Genomic DNA, 22,398 nt, shown 5'->3' with positions numbered 1-22,398 from the left:
CCTGGTTCCCCATCTAATGCTTTTGTCACTGTTTGCTGCTGAATTCCAGGGAAGTATATATTTCTTCTCATCCCAATTCAGAAGCAATCACAGTGAGTTATTTCATTTATTGCAAAAATATTAAATTATAAAAATTCTTATAGATGTAAATTAACACAAATGCTGTTACTAAGCATATTGTTATGTGTATGTATTGTGTATATACATAATATACATGATATACATGCATATATATCTACACATATATGTATGTGTGTATATATATATATATATATATATATATATATATATATATGTATACCCAGTTAAGCAGCATTAATAATTCTCTGCTTGTGTGGCTTTTGTATAAGTTTCTAGTTTTCAAGTATTAGAGAAATTAATCTGTACTGAAAAATATACTTATTACAGAAAGGTAGAATTAAACATAATTTTACAAAAGTATTTCCATCCATTCATTCATAACCAAATGTGAAAAAACTGGCTAATTAATTAAGGATTCATATTAACACATGTTGTATGATCTATTATTCTTTCTCCTCTTATAAATTCCTACAAAGGAATTGGTGCTATAAATTCCACTTTTTAACGCAGGGAACTAAGGCACTATAATTCAAAATGATTTCAAGTTATTCATAAAAGAGCTAATAGTTTATAAAACTATTTATAAAAGAGGTCTCCAAGCCTTAGGTACACTCTGTTGAACTCTGTAACTCCAAATTATAAATGGTTCATCATATGCTGTACATTTTACAGGGCTAAACAACTTTTAGCTTATTCTAATTTTTTAAAATACATATATGTTTATTGATACAAGGTTGTATGGTATTTAAAAGAAGAATTGAATCCAGACTGCCTGAATTTAACAGCCAGTTTCATCATTACTTGTGTGATCTTGAGCAAATGACTTTACTTCATATCTCAATTTCCTCATGTGAAAAATGAAGAAAATAGTATTATCTATTTTATAAGATTGAAGCAAGGACTCAATGAATTAATAGATGTGAAATGTTTACAGCAGTGCCTGGCACACTTCATGCACTCAAAATAAAGATCTCTATCACTAATATTACTCTACAGAAGAATATTATCAGCAAGCATACAGTCAGAGAAAATAATTCCATATAGGTATTACCATTCCTAGAGAGTTAGGGATTTATGATCTGTTATCTCAGCTATAGTTATTTACCTGGAAAAGAGGGGGTCACATTTATTTCTTTAAAAACAAAATACCATCTAGAAGCTACTAAACTGAAAGGGCTATTTGGGCCTGGGTGTCTACTCAAAAAATTAAAACTGGTGCTGGGCACGGTCGCTCACGCCTGTAATCCTAGCACTTTGGGAGTACGAGGTGGTCGGATCACCTGAGGTCAGGAATTCGAGACCAGCCTCACCAATATGGTGAAACCCCATCTCTACTAAAATACAAAAGTTAGCTGGGCATGGTGGCAGGTGCCTGTAGTCCCAGCCACTCGGGCGGTTGAGACAAGAGAATTGCTTGAACCTGGGAGGTGGAGGTTGCAGTGAGCCAAGATCACGCCATTGTACTCCAGCCTGGGTGGCAGAGTAAGACTCTGTCTCAAAAAAAAAAAAGAAAGAAAAAAATTAAAACTAAAGCTAATCTTTAATTCTAAATGACTTCATTAGCATATATATATTTGTGTGTATGCATATGTGTAAATATGTATATGTATACATAAATATATACATTTACAAATAAGAATGTAAAATTTTAACATAATCTGACTCATTTCACAATTATTTCTGGAATAACTACTGGGAAATTGAACCATATTGAATTGTCTTTTTTACAGATCACAAATGATCAAATATAGGCAATTTCGTATGGCCCGACCTAAATACATTCAAAACTCTGTTAGATCTTGGGGAGAAATACAAAGATAGATCATAAATGACCCTCACCCTTAATGAATTCACAGCATGGTTTGGGATATAATACTGGTTTCTCTTGTAAAAAGTCATATAATAATTCATAAGTTAAACTATTATGTGAGATAACAACAGGCATGCCTTGTTTTACTCTACTTCACATTATTGGACTTAGCAGATAATGCATTTTTTATAAAATGAAGGTTTATGTCAATCCTGCATCCAACAAGTCCATTGGAACCACTTTTCCAACAGAACGTGCTCACTTAGTGACTCTGTGTCACATTTTGGTAATTCTCTCAATATTTCAAACTTTTCATTATTATATCTATTGTGGTGATCTGTTACCAGTGATCTTCGACGTTACTGTGATAATTGTTTTGGAATCCATGAACTGCACCCAAATAAGATGTTGAACTTAATCAACAAATGTATGTGCTCTGACTGCTCCAAGGACACACCATCTTGTTAGAGGTTAATGCAGCTGGTAACTTTAAGTGACGGCCAATGCTCATTTACTATTCCAAAAATCCTAGGGCCCCTATGTATTATGCTAAATCTACTACCTGGGTTCTATAAATGGAATAACAAAGCCTGGATTATAGCACATCTGTTTACAGCATGGTTTACTGAATATTTTAAGCCCCCTTTTGAAGCCTACTGCTCAGAAAAAAAGATTCCTATCAAAATATATTACTGCTCATTGACAATGAATCTGGTCACTTGAGGTCTCTGGTGGAGATATACACGGAAATTAATAATGTTTTCATGCCTGCTAACACAACTTCCATTCTGCAGCCCATGAATCAAGGAGTAATTTTGATTTTCAAGTGTTAATGTTTAAGAACTGCATTTAATAAGGCTATAACTGTCATAGATAATCATTCCTTTGATGGATCTGGGCAAAGTAGATAGAAAATCTTCTAGAAAGGATTTACCATCCTAGATGCTATTAAGAACATTTATGGTTCATGGAAGAAGGTCAAAATATTAACATAAACATGAGTTTGAAAGTTGATTCCAACTCTCATGAATGACTGAAGGGTTCAATGCATGTGGTTGAAATAACAAGAAAACTAGAATTGGAAGTAGGGCCTGAAGAATGACTGAATTGCTGCAATCTCCTGATAAATCTTGAAGGAATGAGGAATTACTTCTTGTGGAAAGAAAGTGGTTTCTTGAGATGGACTCTACTCCTAGTGAAGATGCTGTGAACGTTTGGGAAATGACAACAAAGGATTCAGAATATTACGTAAACTTAATTGATAACACAGCAGAAAGTTTTGAGAGGGTTAACTCCAATTTTGAAAGTTCTTCTGTGGGTGAAATGCTATTGAATAGCGTTGCATGATCCAGAGAAATCTTTCATGAAAATAGAGTTCATCAATGTGGCGATGTTCATTGTTGTCTTATTTTAAGAAATTGCAACAGCTACTGTAACCTTCAGCATCCACCACCTTGATCAATTAGTAGCCATCAACCTGGAGACAAGACTTTTCACCAGCAAAAAGATTACAACTCTCTGAAGGCTCAGATGATTGCTAGCTTTTTTTTTTTAGCTACAATGTATTTTTAATTAATCTACATACTTTTTTGGTTATAATGCTATTTTACACTTAATAGACTACAGTATAGACATAACTTTTATATGCATTGGGAAACCAAAAATTTTGTGAGTCCCTTTATTGTGATATTTGCTCTGTTGTGGGGGTCTGCGACTGAATCCACAATATCTCTGAGATGTGCCTATATAAATCCATAGAAAACAGATATTGTTTTCATTAAAAGCTACAAGCCAAGATCATCCTTAGATCTGCAATAGATATCGGCAAGTTCAGCAGAAGGTACTCAGAAGGATGATCAAGATTTGAATTGAGAAAGAGAATATACACCCAAACTTGGAAAGGGCTGCTGCAAATTAATGAAGAAGTCAGTACCTTTCCTGGTAATATATTTTTTAATATTTATAGCGCATTCATTTCATTTCAAATATTCTATCAAGCTTACATAATAATTGCATTTAAAAGACAAGTTAGTAACTGTGTATGCCACTGTGGGGCTGTCATTGCTTACCTTCTCTTCAAAAGAGTAGTTCACCAATGTTTTCTTCTTCTTTGTATCCAGAACAAAAGCACCCAGTAAAAGGTCATTTAACATTGAATGGTTTTATGCCTTTATTAATTATTTTATTATTAAATAATATTGCAAGCTAATTCTTTACAATCTTGTTAATCACAGATTACAGAACAGAGAAAGTGAAGGTCTGTGTGTTAAATGCACATGCAATGTATGTTCTGTATAAAAAAGGCAAAAAGAACAAGGACAGTTACATCTGAGAGGTAGCAAGGCTGTCCTGATAAATCACCACTCTTCACAGTCAATCAGCCTTCACTGAGAGTAACACGGATGATTGAAATCTGTCGGCAATTCCCCAAACTCATTTCATGTAATCGTGTCATCTTTTTCCTCATCAAATCTTTTTATTAGAACTGACATATTGCTAAATTAACTGGTGAGAGAAATAAAACAAGGGTCAAGACAATGCATTAGTTGGATAATCAGCCTCCGAAAAAAATTGCAAATTGACTGAATTTCTTTCACATGTTTCATAATGAATCTCTAAGGGTTTCAGGAATCCTACCCAGACACAATTGCTTGTGTTCCTCAAATTTCCTCTGTAGTATTGGAGAAATATGGTCCCTGGAAGCTGCAGCTCTGAAAAAGCCATAGCATCAGGAAAGAGACTTTGGTGTGCTTAGGGAGGAACTCTTCAATATATATTTTTGGTAGTGAGAGATGGCCTTTCCCCAGAGCTAAGATGACCATACCATACAGTGACAATTGTCATATATTGTCCTGGTATTTTGTTAAAGACCCCCATTTGCTCTCAAAAGTGCTTTGGTGTGCAAATAACTTATATGGTCATCCCATCTCTGGCTTCGGAATTATCTTTTCTCTCCCTCTCTCTTTTTTAAAAGCTAGGAAGGTTAGATAAATTCACACTGAGGTTTTAGTGATTGCTTAATGGAGTGGTGACAAATAAGTTATGTTTGCTACTACTATTACCCCCTCCCTTAACTGACATTGATAATTGAGCCTATTGAACCTGGACATGACCTCAGAATTCTACTTATTACAAAGCTCTAAACAAACACTTTCAATCCATCCAGGTTGGAAAGTCAGCTAACCTCTATGTCACCCTAATTAATGTGCACTGAGACACAGGGGCAGTTTTAACATATGCAACATGATTTCCCAAAATAATGCATTTAAAATGATAGAATTACAAAATATTATAAGAAAAAATGGAAAAGACCTGCTGGGTAGGGAGCCCTAAAGTTCTCCCCCTAGAATCCTTTGAATTATATTTATCTTAAGCATTGTCTGATGCCCCTATCTCATACAACCACTCCCTTTTGTTGTTGTTGTTGAGGCATATCACTCTGTTGCCCAGGCTGGTGTGCAGTTGCGTGATCTCAGCTCACTGCAACCTCTGCTTCTTGGGTTCAAGCGTTTCTCCTTCCTCAGCCTCCCAAGTAGCTGGGATTACAGGTGGATGCCATGACACCCAGCTAATTATTTTTGTATTTTTAGTAGAGATGTGGTTTCACCATGTTGGCCAGGCTGGTCTCGAACTTCTGACCTCAAATGGTCCGCCCGCCTCGGCCTCCCAAAGTGCTGGGATTACAGGCATGAGCCACCATGCCCAACCCAACCACTCCTTCTTATAAGAAAAATACAACCACCATTACTAAACTGAATCTTAGGGATTTTACACTAAATGAGCTAAATGATTACAAGTGTCATTCTTTTATATTTGTTTAAAACTAGGTGAAAATTCTTCCTAGTCTCTTTATAATAAATTTAAAAACTGTTATCTCCAGGGCTGCGGTGGGATATTGTGTATCAAATCTGGATTTGGAATTGAGAGACCTGAATTAGATCCCAGGTTTCTCTTCTTACTGTATGTGGTTAGGCCGGTGATGTAACCTGTCTGACTCAGATTCTCTAAGGTTAGTGTGATACTTACATACAAAAAGGTTTGTGTATGCCCTTGGCACATAATGGATGCTCAATGAATATTAGTTCATTCTAAATAAATAATCTTTTAGACAAGGGAAATCTTTATTTAAATGAAATTTAAAAATGGATGTAAATGTAGCATGCAATGTGCCTCCATTATATTGAATACCTGTTAGATTTTCCTTTCCTCTGAAAGCATTATGAATTATTCAATGCCATATTTCCACAATAGCTGGGCACTTTCAATCTCTGCTTTACTTAGACTGAAGGTTTGCCATTTGGGATATAGTGAAACCGAGTCTCTGCATAGGATTCACGTGAGGAAAAACTTGTTGGAGAAAAATCAACACCTGGAATATCCTTCTCTTTTCATGTCATGTTAATTAAATCCACCTTAAACTTGGACTTACCAAAGGCGGCAGACTGAAAACACTTCAGGTTCCCAGAGGCAGAGTCTGATATTAACATGATATCTGAACAGCTTTATGAAGTTTCAAGAGCGTTCTTGGCCATGATTCCCCCCTTTAAACAGACTTAAATTTGCTGTAAACAGTGGCAAAGGTATATCTGAAGAATGACAGAATGGATGTCCCCGGATGTTTCATTTTACTCTGCAAAATACACTTTCATCTAAGCTCATATCTTTTTGATAAGATGTAATTAATGAAAGCAATTTAATTAATGTGTTCAGGCACAGGCATACAAATCGGAAGGCTTTTTCACAGTGTGATCCATATCTCTACAGACTTTTTTTTTTATACTTTAAGTTTTAGGGTACATGTGCACAACGTGCGGGTTTGTTACATATGTATACATGTGCCATGTTGGTGTGCTGCACCCATTAACTCGTCGTTTACGTTAGGTATATCTCCTAATGCTATCTCTCCCCCCTCCCCCCCCACCCCATGACAGGCCCTCGTGTGTGATGTTCCCCTTCCTGTGTCCAAGTGTTCTCATTGTTCAATTCCCACCTATGAGTGAGAACGTGTGGTGTTTGGTTTTCTGTCCTTGAGATAGTTTGCTGAGAATGATGGTTTCCAGCTTATCCATGTCCCTACAAAGAACATGAACTCATCATTTTTTATGGCTGCATAGTATTCCATGGTGTATATGTGCCACATTTTCTTAATCCAGTCTATCATTGTTGGACATTTGGGTTGGTTCCAAGTCTTTGCTATTGTGAATAGTGCCACAATAAACATATGTGTGCATGTGTCCTTATAGCAGCATGATTTATAATCCTTTGGGTATATACCCAGTAATGGGATGGCTGGGTCAAATAGTATTTCTAGTTCTACATCCCTGAGGAACTGCCACACTGACTTCCACAATGGTTGAACTAGTTTACACTCCCATCAATAGTGTAAAAGTGTTCCTATTTCTCCACATCCTCTCCAGCACCTGTTGTTTCCTGACTTTTTAATGATTGCCATTCTAACTGGTGCAAGATGGTATCTCATCGTGGTTTTGATTTGCATTTCTCTGATGGCCAGTGATGATGAGCATTTTTTCATGTGTCTTTTGGCTGCATAAATATCTTCTTTTGAGAAGTATTTGTTCATATCCTTTGCCCACTTTTTGATGGGGTTGTTTGTTTTTTTCTTGTAAATTTGTTTAAGTTCTTTGTAAATTCTGGATATTAGCCCTTTGTCAGATAAGTAGATTGCAAAAATTTTCTCCCATTAGGACTTCATATCTAAAACACAAAAAGCAATGGCAACAAAAGCCAAAATTGACGAATGGGATCTAATTAAACTAAAGAGCTTCTGCACAGAGAAACAAACTACCACCAGAGTGAACAGGCAACCTACAGAGACATTTTTATTAGTCAGAGTTTCATTGCTCTTGGACAAGAGCCCCACCAATAATTCTGAGAAGCTAAAAAGTACTTTCACTGTGTTTCAAAGCTAGATATTCACATGATGGAAAATAGATATAATATTCTGTATTTGTGGAAGCTGTTTCTCTCAAAGAAGCAAGGACTTTAAGTATAAATAAATAAAATTAAAGAAAGATCAGCATTATTGAGCTTATTCATATCTCTATAGAAGGAAGACACAAGCATTTCCCCCTGGAGTATAAACAACTCTCAAGTCTCAAACACTCTCTTCTGACCTAGCAGCCTGTCAGTGGTCTTCAGGCTGATTTCTGATACCAGAGAATGGTCTAGCCAGTTTTTGCAAAACAGCTGGATGTTCTGTTTTATCACCATTCTGCAAGAGTAATCAGAAGCATTGAAGAAATGGGGATATTTTTAAGAAAAAAATAGAGAATTATCCTACCAAAAGTGACATTTAAGGAAAGCTAATCTGATCGTTTTCAAGAGAATTCCTTAAAACAAAGACAGCTTGCAATCTGGGATCCCAGGAGGGGAATACTGGATGGGGATGGGGATAGCAGAGGGGAGGGGAGGTGGAACCAGTGTAGGGGTAGTGGATGGAGAGAAAAAGAAACCTGGGTGAGATACCTTTGGCAGTCAAGATCAGGAGGACTCTTTGGCCATAAGGGCTGAACAGGAGAATGACTACTTAGGCTAAGATGTTTATGAGTGGTGGTACATCTGAGACCACTGGGAAGGGGGCACTGGGAGACAGAGAGGAGAAGCCATGAGTTCAGATTCAGCCCAGTTGCATCTACAGAGCCAGCCACCACATTCCCTCTGGAGGCAATTTCATTCATCATCTAAGAAAACCTCTGTATGCCCTGAGCCACATCAACATCAGGGTTGTACTGAGGACAGAATGCAAGTAATAAAACCTTTGATTAAGGGCTCATTTTCTCTTCCTTCAGCAAAAGCAGGTCAAGAATGGCTTCTCTCACCTTAAAGGCAACCAGGTCCACGCAGAAACAGAGAGGTGGGACTGCCTGTGTTGCATGGACAGCTCATCCTCTAGAAGATGTCAATGTGGTGACCCTAGGTGGGAAAATTTTAAGCCACCAGTTATGGTTGTTTTGCAGTTTGAATACAATTCAGCTTCTTATTCCGAAGTCAGTCTGTTTGAGGACTTCTCTTCTGGACTCTGAACTCCACCCACTTCTCGTTGCCTCCAGCAATTTTTTCTGTACAGTGGTGACAGTCCAACATGCCAACCTTGTTCTGTTCTCTATAGATCAGTTCCTTGAGCATCCTTTTCACTGTGTGTGAAGAGCCCCTGGAAGGAACCTGCATGCTTTTACTTTTTTCTTTAAAAAAAAAAAATCAAAAGGAGGGACTCTGAAAACTTCAAATAGCTTAGAACATTTTGTGGAGTTGAGGCTGATGCTGCACTGCTGGAACTAGGCAAGTGATCTGTTTTTCTGAATTCCTGTGGTCATTCCCCCAAGGCTTTTATATATTACGTATTAAATATATCTGTCCAGAAACACAACAAGTTTACATTGAATATATCTAATCTGGCATTAAAAATTCTCCTTTTTATCTTTGGGTACTTAAAAAAAAAGACTAGCCAACCCTGCTCCCCATCACTGGCCTCAAGGTCTCCTCTGTTTTCTTTCAGTTCCTCCTCTAAGAAAAGTTCCCGGCATAGTAGCCTGGAGTAGACACTGCATTCCCCACCTGTCCTCATAGCATCCGTCTTTCTCATATCCTGCCAGACTCACCCTTCTGATTAAAGTGCCAGTTTTCAGTCCTGCCAGTGTCAAAGTGGGAAGGAATAACATGGCTCAGATAAATTGGAACATGTCTCTACAAGGAACTTTCTGGCTCATGATCCCTTACAATGAGCCCTCTCCTTTGCACGCTACCATTCACTAGGCATATCTCTGCCTCTTGAGAAGGGAACTCACTCTAAAAGACTCATATCAGGGCTCATACTCTCCAGGATGGAAAGCATCCAAGAAACAGATGTATCCCTTCACAGATTATGTGCCCATCTGCATACATCTTAAAAGGCAGTTGTTTCCTGTAGCTTTTTCCCAAGAAGAGAAGAGTCAGAGAAAAGAGAACTGTCTCTTTTTTATTTTATTTTATTATTTTATTTTGTCTTGCTCTGTCACCCAGCCTGGAATGCAGTAGCGTGATCATGGCTCACTGTGGCCTCAAACTCCTGGGCTCAAGTGATCCTCCCACCTCAGCCTCCTGAGTAGCTTGGACTATAGGTGCAAGGCACCATGCCTGGCTAATTTTTTGTTTTTATTATTTTGTAGAGACAGGGTTTCACAATGTTGCTCAGATTGTTCTTGAACTCCTGGCCTCAAGTCATCCTCCTGCCTCGGCCTCTCAAAGTGCTGAGATTACAGGCCAGAGTCACTGCAGCCAGCCATATCACTTGTATTTTAATTGCCACAGTCCAAAGGCATGCACCAATACTCAAGAGATACGTGGCCATTAAATTCATTGTCCCTTTGTCTAGTGGCAAATTCTGCACTACCTGTACTTTGCATACCAACACAAAATAATCCAAAGTCAATGGAAGGCTTTCATGCACTTCATATATTTTCCTACATGTGTGTTTCTTCTTATATTTTCCTTCACTTAGCGTTAAAATCACATTCCCTTCACTGATAGTATAAATATTATAGCATTATGCTGACTCTAAATAACAATTAATCAGCTGTCCTCTATTTATGTGTCTAACTTGATTCTGCTTAAACCATTGCTGATCATTCATAAATTATACTATATTTGCATTTCCTGAGTGTATCTGTTTTTGTAACTCTTGCATTTTATACTTGAGACTCAAACTCAGTTACTGCATTTGTGTGGATAAAGCTCTGATCAACTTTCAAAGCCTTCTTCAGCCAGCTGACATCTGTGTGATATGACAGAAGTAGTGTGGCTTGATACTTCTTTTCCAGTCCTCATCAGTTCCCAAGCTCTAACTAGTCCTCTGTACTCTTATTCTTTTGACAACATTAAGATACAGTGTAGCTTCCAGAATATGAGTAATTGAGTGGCACAAGAAAAATAGGGAGATATCTGAGACTGTACGGAAGCTATGCAGGTCATTTCTTGCCATCTTAGGATGCGTTCTGGCCCAGGGTAACATACAAAGTCTCTAAATTACATATATGGGGACATAAATTCCAAAGAAAGGAGGGCTTTTGTTCATAAAGCATCTCCATTTTGTGCTCAAATTACATCCTTATGTGATATTTGTCAGAGATAAATGCTCCATAAAACAGTGTAATCCATATTTATTTACCAGAAGCAAACTTAGACCAGGTATATATTGCAAAAAGCATTTCATAGATAAGGACTCTCCTACTAGAAAAACACAATTAGTTTATCTGAAGGTCACTCATTTGTATGTTTATCATAAGATGACAAGTTTACCTTTTCTCTTCTCTGGTAGTCTTCCCTCCTACCCCCCTTCACAGTAAAAGGAGAGAATGAATGGTAGGCTCACTAATAACCATTTCCTTCCCAACCCTTCTAACCAATCATACCGTTGATCTGGTAAATTCTTCTTGATAACGGAGAATCATTTTGTTCCAAGAGCTAAAAGAACTCCATTATTTTACAACACTTTTAAAATAATCAGTTACAAAATTTCTAAATTTTCTTAGGTGTCAATGGTATAATGCATGAATGCTTTACATCCAACCAAATAGAATTACAGAATATGTCATATGAATAATAAAATAATATTCATACTTTGGAAGCGATTTCTCCTTTTTGTCAAAGGAGGATAATACACAAGGACTCAGGCAGTCATCCAATAAAATCATCATTAAGAGAAAAATGTTATCCTAACATTTAATTAAACCTTCTGAGAAATGGAGACTAACTCACTCAGTTTCTGATGCCAAATTTTTTCTTTCACACAATAATTTTATTTCCATTTTCTTTTATTGTTTCTTCTTAGTAGTTCAGTGTGCTTTAAATAGGCATTTCACAGTTTCCCTGTGAAATAATGGAAAAGTATTTATATCCCAGAGTAGAAAACAAAAGACTATAGAATTCTCAGAAAGTTTGCTATGGCGTAAGCTAAATCAGCATGAAGTTAAATGTATAAAATTACATGAAACCTCCTGACTTCTAGTCCAGCATGAGAGAGAGAGAGAGAGAGAGAGAGAGAGAGAGAGTGTATACTAGGCTTTTAAACTATTATAAAATATTTAAGTCAGCAATTAAGCATTAATTAAGCCAGTGACTAAACTTTGCAAAATCATACTAAAAATGTTTTGTAGACTCTTAGAATGCTTCAAGACATTAAAGAATATCTGGCCCAGCTCAGCAATGAATGTCTTTTCAATGAAGGATAAAAGGTTCTTTTCCCACTACTGGGAACCTTCATTTCCCATCACTTCCTCCACCACTCATTCTGCACCAGCCATTTACTGTCCTTCAAACACACCAGGCACACTCCTGCTATGAACGTTTGCTTTCCCCAGTAATCTCTGCCTGGGAGGCTCCTCTGCCCTCCGATGGGAGTGTGGCTGGCTTCTCACTTCATTCAGATCTCTGCTCAATGTCATCCTTAGAAAGGCCTGCCAAGATATACTTTACAAAATAGCATCCCTTATTTCCTTATCCCTTTAGTTATTTTCATAATAGTTATGTATTTTCATAGTAGTTTCATTATCTGACATATATGCTTATTTATAATTTATGTGATTATGACGTGTCCTCCTACAACAGAATGAAAAGGAAAATGGTTTTTTTGTTGTTGTTATTCTTGTTTTGTGCACCAATGCTCCAGTTAAATAAACAGCGCCTAGTACAGACAGCAGGTGCTCAACAAGTAGTCGAATGAAAGAACGAATGAAAACTTAATATGGATGGCATTATCCTTGTTTTATAATAGCATTCCAAAGCTAACATTAAATATAGAGTCTAACTAATACTTTTGAATATGATATGAGCCAATATGGAATCCATGCTTAATTTTTTATTTTAAAAGTATCTTGAAAAGAAAAAAGATATCTTAAAATGGAAAGGAAAACAAACCGCAAAGAAATACCGCTATCACCTGTTAGAATTACTAAAATAAATGTAAAAGCAAAAATTGACAATACCGAGTACTGACAAGGATAGGGACAAGTTGGACTCTCATACCTCGCTGGTGGAAATGGAAAATGGTAAAACCACTTTAAAGGACATTTTTTCAGTTTCTTATACATTTACCATATGACTTAGTAATTTCATTCTTGGGTACTTACCCAAGAAAAGCAAAACCTTAAATTTAGACATAAACCTGTAGGCAAATGTTTATAGCAGCTTTATTTATATTTGCCCCAAACTGAAACAACCCAAATTTCCTTCAGCTAGTGAATGGCTTTAAAAAAACAACTCTGTGTATCTCCACAGAATGGAATGCTACTCAGCAATAAAAGAAAACAAGTGACTACTCATGCATACGATAATATAGACGAATCTCAAACTCATTATGCTAAGAGAAAGAAGCAGGTCATAAAAGGCTACATATTATAGGACTCCATCTGCATAACATTTTAGAAAAGGCAATATTTTAGGGATACAAATCAAATCAATAAATTAGAATAAAGCTATAATATTGTGTAGGGATACAAATCAGATCAATAAATTAGAATAAAGCTAAAATATTGTCTTTTTATCTCTTAGTATGTCACAATTTTTTCCCTTAATTTGTCACTATTTTTCACTTATTCAGGTCCTCTTTTCAATGCACCGATAAAATTTTGCAATTTTCTTTATTCACCTTCTACAGAAAAAAAAAAAAAAAAAAAAGGAAAGGAAAGAAATCAGATCAGTTGTTGCCAGGGGCTGGGACTTAGGATACATTTAACTAAAAGGAGAAGGATGGATTTGAGGAAGGTGATGAAACTGTTCTATATCTTGATTCGGCTGCTGGTTACACAATCATGTGCATTTTTCAAAACTCATAGAACTTTACACATAAAAGGTGAATTCTGTAGGATTGCGGTATCTCTATTAAGAAAATGTTACCTGGAGTAAAGATGTCATTATCTTGCCAAGCAAATAGGTCAAAGTGTCTTAGTACTTGCCTTCATTCCAATCATCTCTTCTCCATTTTCACCATTCGCTATTCAAGTCCAATGAGCCACTCACATCGCAGTCTTCTTGTGTAAGAAAATGTAACTGAGTGCTCTAGAAAGAGCCTAGAACTACAACAGGAGCCTGGAGAGTCTCCTCTGAGCAATGCCCATGCCTCTTCCAATGGGCTTCTCTGGCTCCCTTTATTTTACTGCTCCTCTAGCTTTTTCTCTCCACATCTCCAGCACACATTCATTAATACTTTGTGTCTCATTCGAAAGTTAACATCACACCGTCCAAAGTTATCATCAAGTATAGAGTGTAATAAATGTATTCGAGATATGTTGATAAGAGATTTTGATGTCTAACAGCAAGCAGCTGGTCTGTACCAATGGCATGTAGGGAGAAAAGTGTAGGACACAAATTGTATACGTATATACTTATATAATACTCATAGATACTGGGAAGCATGCACCTTCCAATATTCTGAGGAAGAAATTTTGTTTGTATTACAAAGACCTTACAAGAACAGAGAAATATTTATATTGGGACAGGCTCAGTTTCAGTTATATCTTGAGGGTTGGGGAAGAACATTGATGAAAACTTCAGGGAGCAGGTGGAATGATATGAAAAAAATATGTGCATCATAAAGGCTATATGGTAGAGCTGTTTACTAAACCTGTGGATTATAGCAGAGCATTTATGGAGGGAGATAATCTGAGACAAAGCCTAGGAAATGTCTAAATTGGGCAAAATGCAGTATCTTAAACATTGGAGTTTTGTTTATCAAAAGATTAGCAAGAGAGAGCTGAATTAGAATCTGTTCTGTCTTGAATGCTAGCCTATTGTTTGGCAAAAAGCCCATAAAACTTTGGGCTCACCCATAGCAAATATTGTCCCTCTGTCTTGTTTTGCAAAACCTAGCTTAGTTTCTGACAGGATTAGAAGGTCCTCAGTCATATTTATTGGATCAGTTAGTCAATTGAAGTTAAAGTCTTATGAGAGAATTATGTAACATTAGTAATAATATTAGTAATAACAATAGCTGCTCTTTGTGAGCACTTGAAATAATCAGATACTATGTGCATTCATTATTTCTAATGTCTGCAAAAGATTCCTCATTGTGAGTAGAAATACCACTCTCATTTTCGGGAAAACTGAGTCTCAAAGAAGTTAAGTGACTTGCCTTGCGTTGAACAGTTAAATAATGGAAGAATTGGAATTTGAAATCAGATTTGTCTTCAAAGCTTACATTTTTATTCTTTATTTTGGTTTTAGTGAGCTAGATGGATTTCAGAGATAAGGAAGATAGAGAGATGAGAGAATTACAATATGAACACATAGGACCTTTGTGTGTGTCCAGCTTTCCCTAACTTCCTTTCTCAAGTATCATCTCTGTTTTAGTTTGTGAGAGCTGCTATCACAAAATACGTTAAACTGTGTAATCTGCAAACAACAGGAATTTATTGCTCACAGTTCTAGAGGCTGGTAAGTTCAAGATCAAGGTGACAGCAGATTCAGTGTCTGATGAAGGCTCATTCTCCATAGATGGTGCCTTTTTGCCATATCCTCGCATGGGAGAAGGGCAAAAAGCTTTCAAGCCTTTTTTTATAAGGGCACTAATTCCATGCATGAGGGCAGAGCCCTTTTAACCTAATCACCTCCCAAAGGCCTTACCTCTTAATGCTAACACACTGGGGATTCGATTTTAACCTATGAGTTGGTGGGGTGGGTGGGGAGAGAGGAGGACACATTCAGACCATAACAATCCCCATCCCTTTTATTCCCTATCACTGCACTATGTTTATTTCTTCGTGATACCCACCACAGTGTGTAATTAAGTGTGTACTTCAATGCTCCCTTATTTTCTGTTTGGCCCCCATGCCAGATATTAAGTTCCATAAATATGGAGACCAGTTACATATTACTCACTGTTGTGTTACCTGGAGAGTAATCCATGGTATGCACTAAAAAATTGCTATTTTTTTAGTAATTGAAAGAACTTAAATAATTGCTGATTGTTAAGTAATTTGCTCTCCAAATTAAACTTTGGAGAGCAGACTGTAAGACAGGAAATAGATAAAGAGATGTTCTAGATAGCACCGAATTTTCAAGCCAGGGTAACTGGGAGAATTGTCCTGACATCAACTGCAAATAGGGAAGTCAGGAAGTCAGATTTCTTTCAGGCACTGGAAGTGGGGAAGGAGGGAGTTTGTGTGTAGACATGAATAGTCCAAGGTGACAGCAAGAAATCCAAAAGTAATAACTAACAGGAGTGCGAAAAGCCAAGCTCTACAGAAAGGTTAAACCTGGAGCTACAGATCAGCAAGTCATCCCTCCAGGTGGTAATTAATTCCCTGAGACTCTGCAAATGATAAGGAGATAAGGAAAATGATTGATGGGAGTAGAAACACCAACACACTGACGAGCAAACTATAAGGAATACTTATATTTATGGCGCCTGGGTAGGAAAAGAGAGACATGTCTTCTCCACCTGCCCTGATACACCAGACAACACAGATCCACCTTTCAACGCTCTAGTCAAGGGCCAAGCCCTTTGCCATCCCCTCCCCCAGGGAGAACTGACCAGTCCATCCTTGTTGATAGCTGACCTGGATTGTCTTGGATCAAAGCACCAGATTTCCTTTATCACAGTCAGAGTACTTGTTCTTTCTCTAGAAGAGTTATCACTCTTAGTATTCTCAGTGCTGACATCAAAAAAGCTCAATGAGCATTGGTTGACTGATACTGACTGAAGGAGAGTAGAGAAGTAAGAGAAGAAAAATGAGAATGGCACATCACAAATAAGAAATAAAAGAAGAGAAATTGTCAAATGTTGTGAAGAGGCCAAGAAAATGTTCGATGAAACAGATATTGTCTAAATTTTCCTGCATTTCTGCTACTAATAGCAACCACTATTGCATCAATTGCATAGTCTGTTGAGGCTAGCCCTTTACAAGCATGTGCTCATTTGATCCTTAGAATAAACTTCTGAAATGTCTTTAATTATCTTCATGTAATAGACGTAAAAACTAAGTCCCACAGAAGTTAAATGACTTGCCCAAGCTCATTCAGTAGGATGAAATGGGATTTAATTTCAGTTCTGCTTCCAAACCTCCAAGATTAATCACCAGTCACTGTCTTCTCCAATTTAAATTACTTAAAAAATATTAAGACATTGCTCAGTGATGTTTGGGGCTGTGTCCAGAGTCTATTTCTCCCTCTCTGTCTAATCAATACTAAATTTCTTCAACTTGGTTCTCTATATAAAAAGAAATGTAACTGTAATGTAGAGCAAAAGGATCTTCCTAACATTATTTACTGAACTCATGAAATTTGAAAAGAAAATGTGCCATTATTATTTCAAATTTTTGAACACACAAAACATTCATTATTAGCTCTTCATCTAAAATAAGTCCATAACTAAAAATAGCAGACAAATGAGCCATTGAGAGCCTGGTGAGTTTTTCTCTTTTCCTTCTCAGAAAGCAACTCTCTCAGCAGGGAGAATATATTCATAAAGCTTCAAAATTGTTGAATTCTCAAGCACATATTCTTCCTTCAAGCATTCTTTTCCTAATGATTTGTCCAAGCCATGAAACTAAAAGCTTTTCACAGGCTAAAATTGCTTTACATATGATGCTAAGTGGTTTACTGAAGTCTGCATTTTTATTCTCTTTTACTTATTTGGCTCTCAATGCATACTATTTGAGAAAGGGAGAGGGAGGAGGAGCAAAAGAGGAAGGGAGGAGGAGACTTACATGGTATTTGGTATAGAAGTGGCCTTCAGATCATTTGCTTTAATTGTTTACCAAAGGCAAAGGGAGGCTGGGAGCTAGTGGACTTAACTACACAGTTAACAAGGAGTCAGGACTGGAATTCAAACCTCCTGAACACACCTGAGCTCAGAGAGAGAGAGAGAGAGAGAGAGAGAGAGAGAGAGATGGGTAAATGCATAGACTGGGATTTGGTAGAAGCTGAAAATGAGAAGCTATATAATTTCAATGGAACACTGCCTTAGTGGAGGCTCTAATGTCTGGGAGCCTGACTGAAATTCTAGTTCTGCAAAAACTAGATAAAGTATTGATCCCTCTAAGCCTGGGCAAAGGAAATAGTAACTATGATGATAGCTAATGCCTATCGGGCACTTAGGATGCACCAGGCACTGTTTTAAGAAACTTATCTATGTTAGCCTTGAGAATTTACCTCACAAGCCTAGAAATTTAACTCAGATAATAGTGTAGGTTAGGGTGTTAGCCCAGACAGTTCTCAATAAATGTGCTATTATTTGGTCAATAATTAAAGAATATAAATATTTAATAATGAATCATCTAAATGTTAATGAAGTTTATGGAAAAATATATCTTATTTTAATTACTGATATAATCAGATTAATCTTTAACGATGATAAAATTAAAATTTTAAAGTTGCATGTATGTGGCAAATGAATATTCTCACCAAACAAAGAAGCTCTCGTCCAAACATTTCTTCTTAAGCACGGCAAGATTTAGGTTTTATTTTAAATTCCAGTTCCTTATTCTGCTGCTTCCGTTTCTTCTAAAGCAAAGATGTGCTTTAGGAAAGATGCACAGTATCCCAGGGAAATGGAAGAGTCGAATGAGAAATCTTTCTAGAATTTTTCATTGAATGAGTAGGTCTCTAAAGCACTTCACATTTTCCTCACTTCTAGGATAGGACAGAGCAAGATCTTTGTATATTTTTAGTTATTTATTTTTAAAATAGGTTCAAAAAAATCTTTAAAATATCTGCTGAGGACTCGGCAGATTAATCTGTCTGTGCACATTTCTCTGTTTGAGAAGTTAAGTGCAGGTGAAATCCCACAGGTAGCCAGCTCTTCTCCCAACTAGCCTCGTCTTCAGACAGCCCCTTTCATAGCTGTGGAATCTTCACAGTGGGAGGTTTCAGACTGATGACTTTTGGCAAGTCCCCCTCTGCCTGTCTGTGTTTCACCAAGAAAATGTACCCACCCAGCACACCAATTTTCTGAAAGCACCAAGTGAATTGTGTTTTGAACTCTGTCACCTTCCTAAGGCTGATACCGATAAGTGACAGTTGCTTTTCTCTGTTGAAATATTTTGTTGTAACCATGGTGTTACGTGTCCTAAATATCTTAGAATGTAGACAAGGTGCAGGATATAATTTTGAGTAGTGAGCTCTAGAATGACTAAGAAGTGATTCTTAGTCAGAATGCATTGTAAGACATTATTAACTAGTATATTCATTTGATGTCTGTATTTTACACCTGATCTTAGCCAAAAGGCCAAGAAGCGATGATGCCTGTATTTTAAATCTTTAATGTTCTTATGACGTAGAGTTAACGAGTGCTTTGTTTTATTGATGGGTGTTCCAAAATCTAGGGATCACAGAAAGGCAAGGAGCAGAAGCATGATAACATAAGTTGGCTTAAAGATAACTCAAGTAGGTGTAAAAGCATCCTTTCCTTTGAGAAATTAAAATACTCATAATACTTGCCAAGTAGATTAATTACATTATATAATTTACATCACAAAAAGTTTCCTCCCTTTCAAGAAAATTGTCACCTCAGAATTTCATTAATGGAAAACTAACTTTAAAATGGAAGTCCATAAGAAAATGTAGTTTTATTTCCAAAAAAATAATAGATGCAGATAAGTTTTTGGAAACCTACCCCAAATCATACCCATTTGTATGGGTATATAAGACAGCCCTCTTCAGTAATTTCACATCCAAAGTCAGGCTCTGAACAATTTGGGGCAGAAATTCATATCTCTCTGAGACTCAAGGTCTTCATTTTCAACCTGAAAATTTCTGTAAAGATTTGTATCTTTAAAATGATTCCTACCATAGAGCATTGCAAAAAAGATTAAATGAAAAAGTAAAAATATATATATAGGAAAATTTTAGCACAACTTCAACATATTCTAAGCATGCAAAAATAGTAGCTGTAACTATTAATACTACAAAATGCATAACTAAAATTACACCTCAGACCAGAATATTTGCTAAAGAAAATTTGCCATCACACATCTGAAATATTTTCAGTCCTGTCATTTCAGACAGAAGGCATCCAATGTTCTATTATCCTTTTCAGCCACCTTCAAATAGTAACAGTAAAACCCAAGTTCGGAGAGAATAGCTTACCGTTTCCATGGCACAGTGTTTCACATATATCATCTCACTGAATACCCTCAGTGATCCCACCAGATGAGTAGTACCTGCATTCACAGCTGTGGAAACTGAACCTCAGGGTTTAAGTCATCTGTTTGAGGTCATCCTGCTACTAATGACCAAGTTAGGATTTCAACCCAGTTAGATCAGTAATGCTGATGCTCTTAAACTCTATTCTATGCTGGAAATACAAGGGAAAGGCATGTGAATGGCATAAAGTGAAGTGGATTTAGAGCCTTTTTCTGCTTTAAATAAAGTTCATCTAGGTCAACGGTTTTCAACTTTTTTTAACTCAAAATTCTTTTGCACTCTAAGAAAAATATTAGGGACCTCAAGAAACTCTTGTTTAGAGAGTTTTATTGCTAATTTCCATATTACAAGTTAAAGCTAAGAAAATTTTTTATTTTATTTTCAAATAATAAAACAGAATTTAAATTAAATAAATAAGAATTTGTTATTTGACAAAATAATTTTAAAATAATAATAAACACATTATCCTATATAACATATTTTTAAGAAAAATATTTGTTTTCCAAAACAAAACAAAACCCTTTAGCGAGAAGAGTGATTTCAATTCACATGTTTGCAAATCTCCTTAATGTTTGACTTGATACAAGACAGCTGAGCTGTCCTAGCTGCTTCTGCATTCAGTCTGTTGTGCTGTCACACATCATGTAGCCTCTGGAAAACTCCACAGAATATACATGAGACAACAAGAGCAAAAAGAACAAATAACATCTTAGTATTATTATCAAAGTAGTCTGATTGCTGCACTCTCTGAAAGATTTCAGGGACCCTGATAGGTCCTAGCCCATGCTTTAAGAACCAGTTTAGGTAAAATATTTAAGAGAATTGAGAAGTTCCCTAGCCAACGTCAGTCTGCAGTAATAATCGAAGTTTATCATTCAATTACTTGCTCATCCACAAAGGGTCTCTTTGTACTGTTCTGGGAAAGAATGATGAAAATTTATTAATGAAAATTTATCACTAATATAATAAATGATATTTTGATATATGATTATATTTTATATTATTATAAATGATAACATTTATCATTAATAAATTTTCATTATTTTTAGATGAGTAATATTACTCATCTAAAATGTGTCACAATTAGATTTAGTTAACTGCATTCAGAGACTAAAAGTAATGTATTTCTGTCTTTACTGAAAAAGAGAAGACAATCTTTTGTTGTACGAATGAAATGTAATTGAAGTACTATCCTATTTTAGTGGCATTAACCAAACTGATTAAATCTGTTATGTTGCTTAAGTGAAAGTAGTAGTCAAGTATTAGCAGAAATATACCCTGATAAAATAGAGGGTACCAGAAAAGCACTGGGAATCTTTAAAAAGATGAAGAAAATGTTATACAATATTTGGCTTTTTTTTTTTTTTTTGAGACAGAGTTTCACTCTTGTTGCCCAAGCTGGAGTGCAATGGTGTGATCTCAGCTCACTGCAACCTCCACTTCCCGGGTTCAAGTGATTCTCCTGTCTCAGTAGCTGGGATTACAGGGGCGCGCCACCACGCCTGGCCAACTTTTTGTATGTTTAGTAGAAACGAGGTCCCACCATGTTAGCCAGGCTGGTCTCAAACTCCTGACCTCAGGTGATCCACCCACCTCGGCCTCCCAAAGTGCTGGGATTACAGGTGTAACCCACCACGCCCAGCCAATATTTGGATAATTTAAAGACATTAGCAGTTATTGATAATATTTCATCTTCAAAATATCTGAGCTCCAAAATATGCTTGTTCTTCCTTGCTTTAAGAATCCATGACCAGACATTAGATATTTGTCAGTCATATTTGGTTTTGTTAATTCATGTATTCCAATTATTTTTGCCATACCATGCTATTTCTAAATGGCAAATGGTATTTAATGCAATTTGTTTATAAGTTATTTCTAACAACTTTTAAACTTAACATAGTACCTTAGGCATTCTAGAAAAATTGTACACTAGTTCAAAGCTATGTTAGCAGAACCAAAGAAGTGAAGCATCAATATTCCATCAATGAAAAACCCCATATTTTGTTAATTGAAAATACTTATGGAGTGTGAAAGAACACTAGCACTAAATGAAATTTGATCCCCATTGCCCACAGAGCCATACCCCCAAAACAATCATTTGATTGCAAATTATGCAAAAGCGACACAATTGACATTTCCAGGTGTTGGATTTGATGAGAGAACATCTGTGTTAACATTAATGTATTTCTCTCAAGCTAATTCTAGGTTGGATATTTTATACATTTTAGAGGTGCTATCATCCTGCAAGTTTTTTTCTAACACCCAGAAGCTCTGAGGAAAAGAAAACACCTACAGGTTTTTTTATAAGAAAAAAAAAAAAGAGAGCTGCTGTTTAGATAGAAAGGATTGCCGAATAAGAACTGAGTTTTTCT

General features: G+C 36.4%; 1 protein-coding gene across 3 annotated transcripts in view; it reads left to right on the top strand.

The window, feature by feature from the left end:
* SPHKAP (SPHK1 interactor, AKAP domain containing) overlaps positions 1–22,398 on the top strand; it is a 206,858-nt gene that overhangs the window by 50,738 nt on the left and 133,722 nt on the right. The gene's annotated exons all lie outside the window — the stretch shown is intronic.

This window comes from Gorilla gorilla, chromosome 11 (genome assembly GCF_029281585.2).
Source record: "Gorilla gorilla gorilla isolate KB3781 chromosome 11, NHGRI_mGorGor1-v2.1_pri, whole genome shotgun sequence".
Taxonomy (NCBI): Eukaryota; Metazoa; Chordata; class Mammalia; order Primates; family Hominidae; genus Gorilla; species Gorilla gorilla.
Note: the sequence above shows the minus strand (reverse complement) of the source record. Positions and strands in the feature narration are given on the sequence as shown.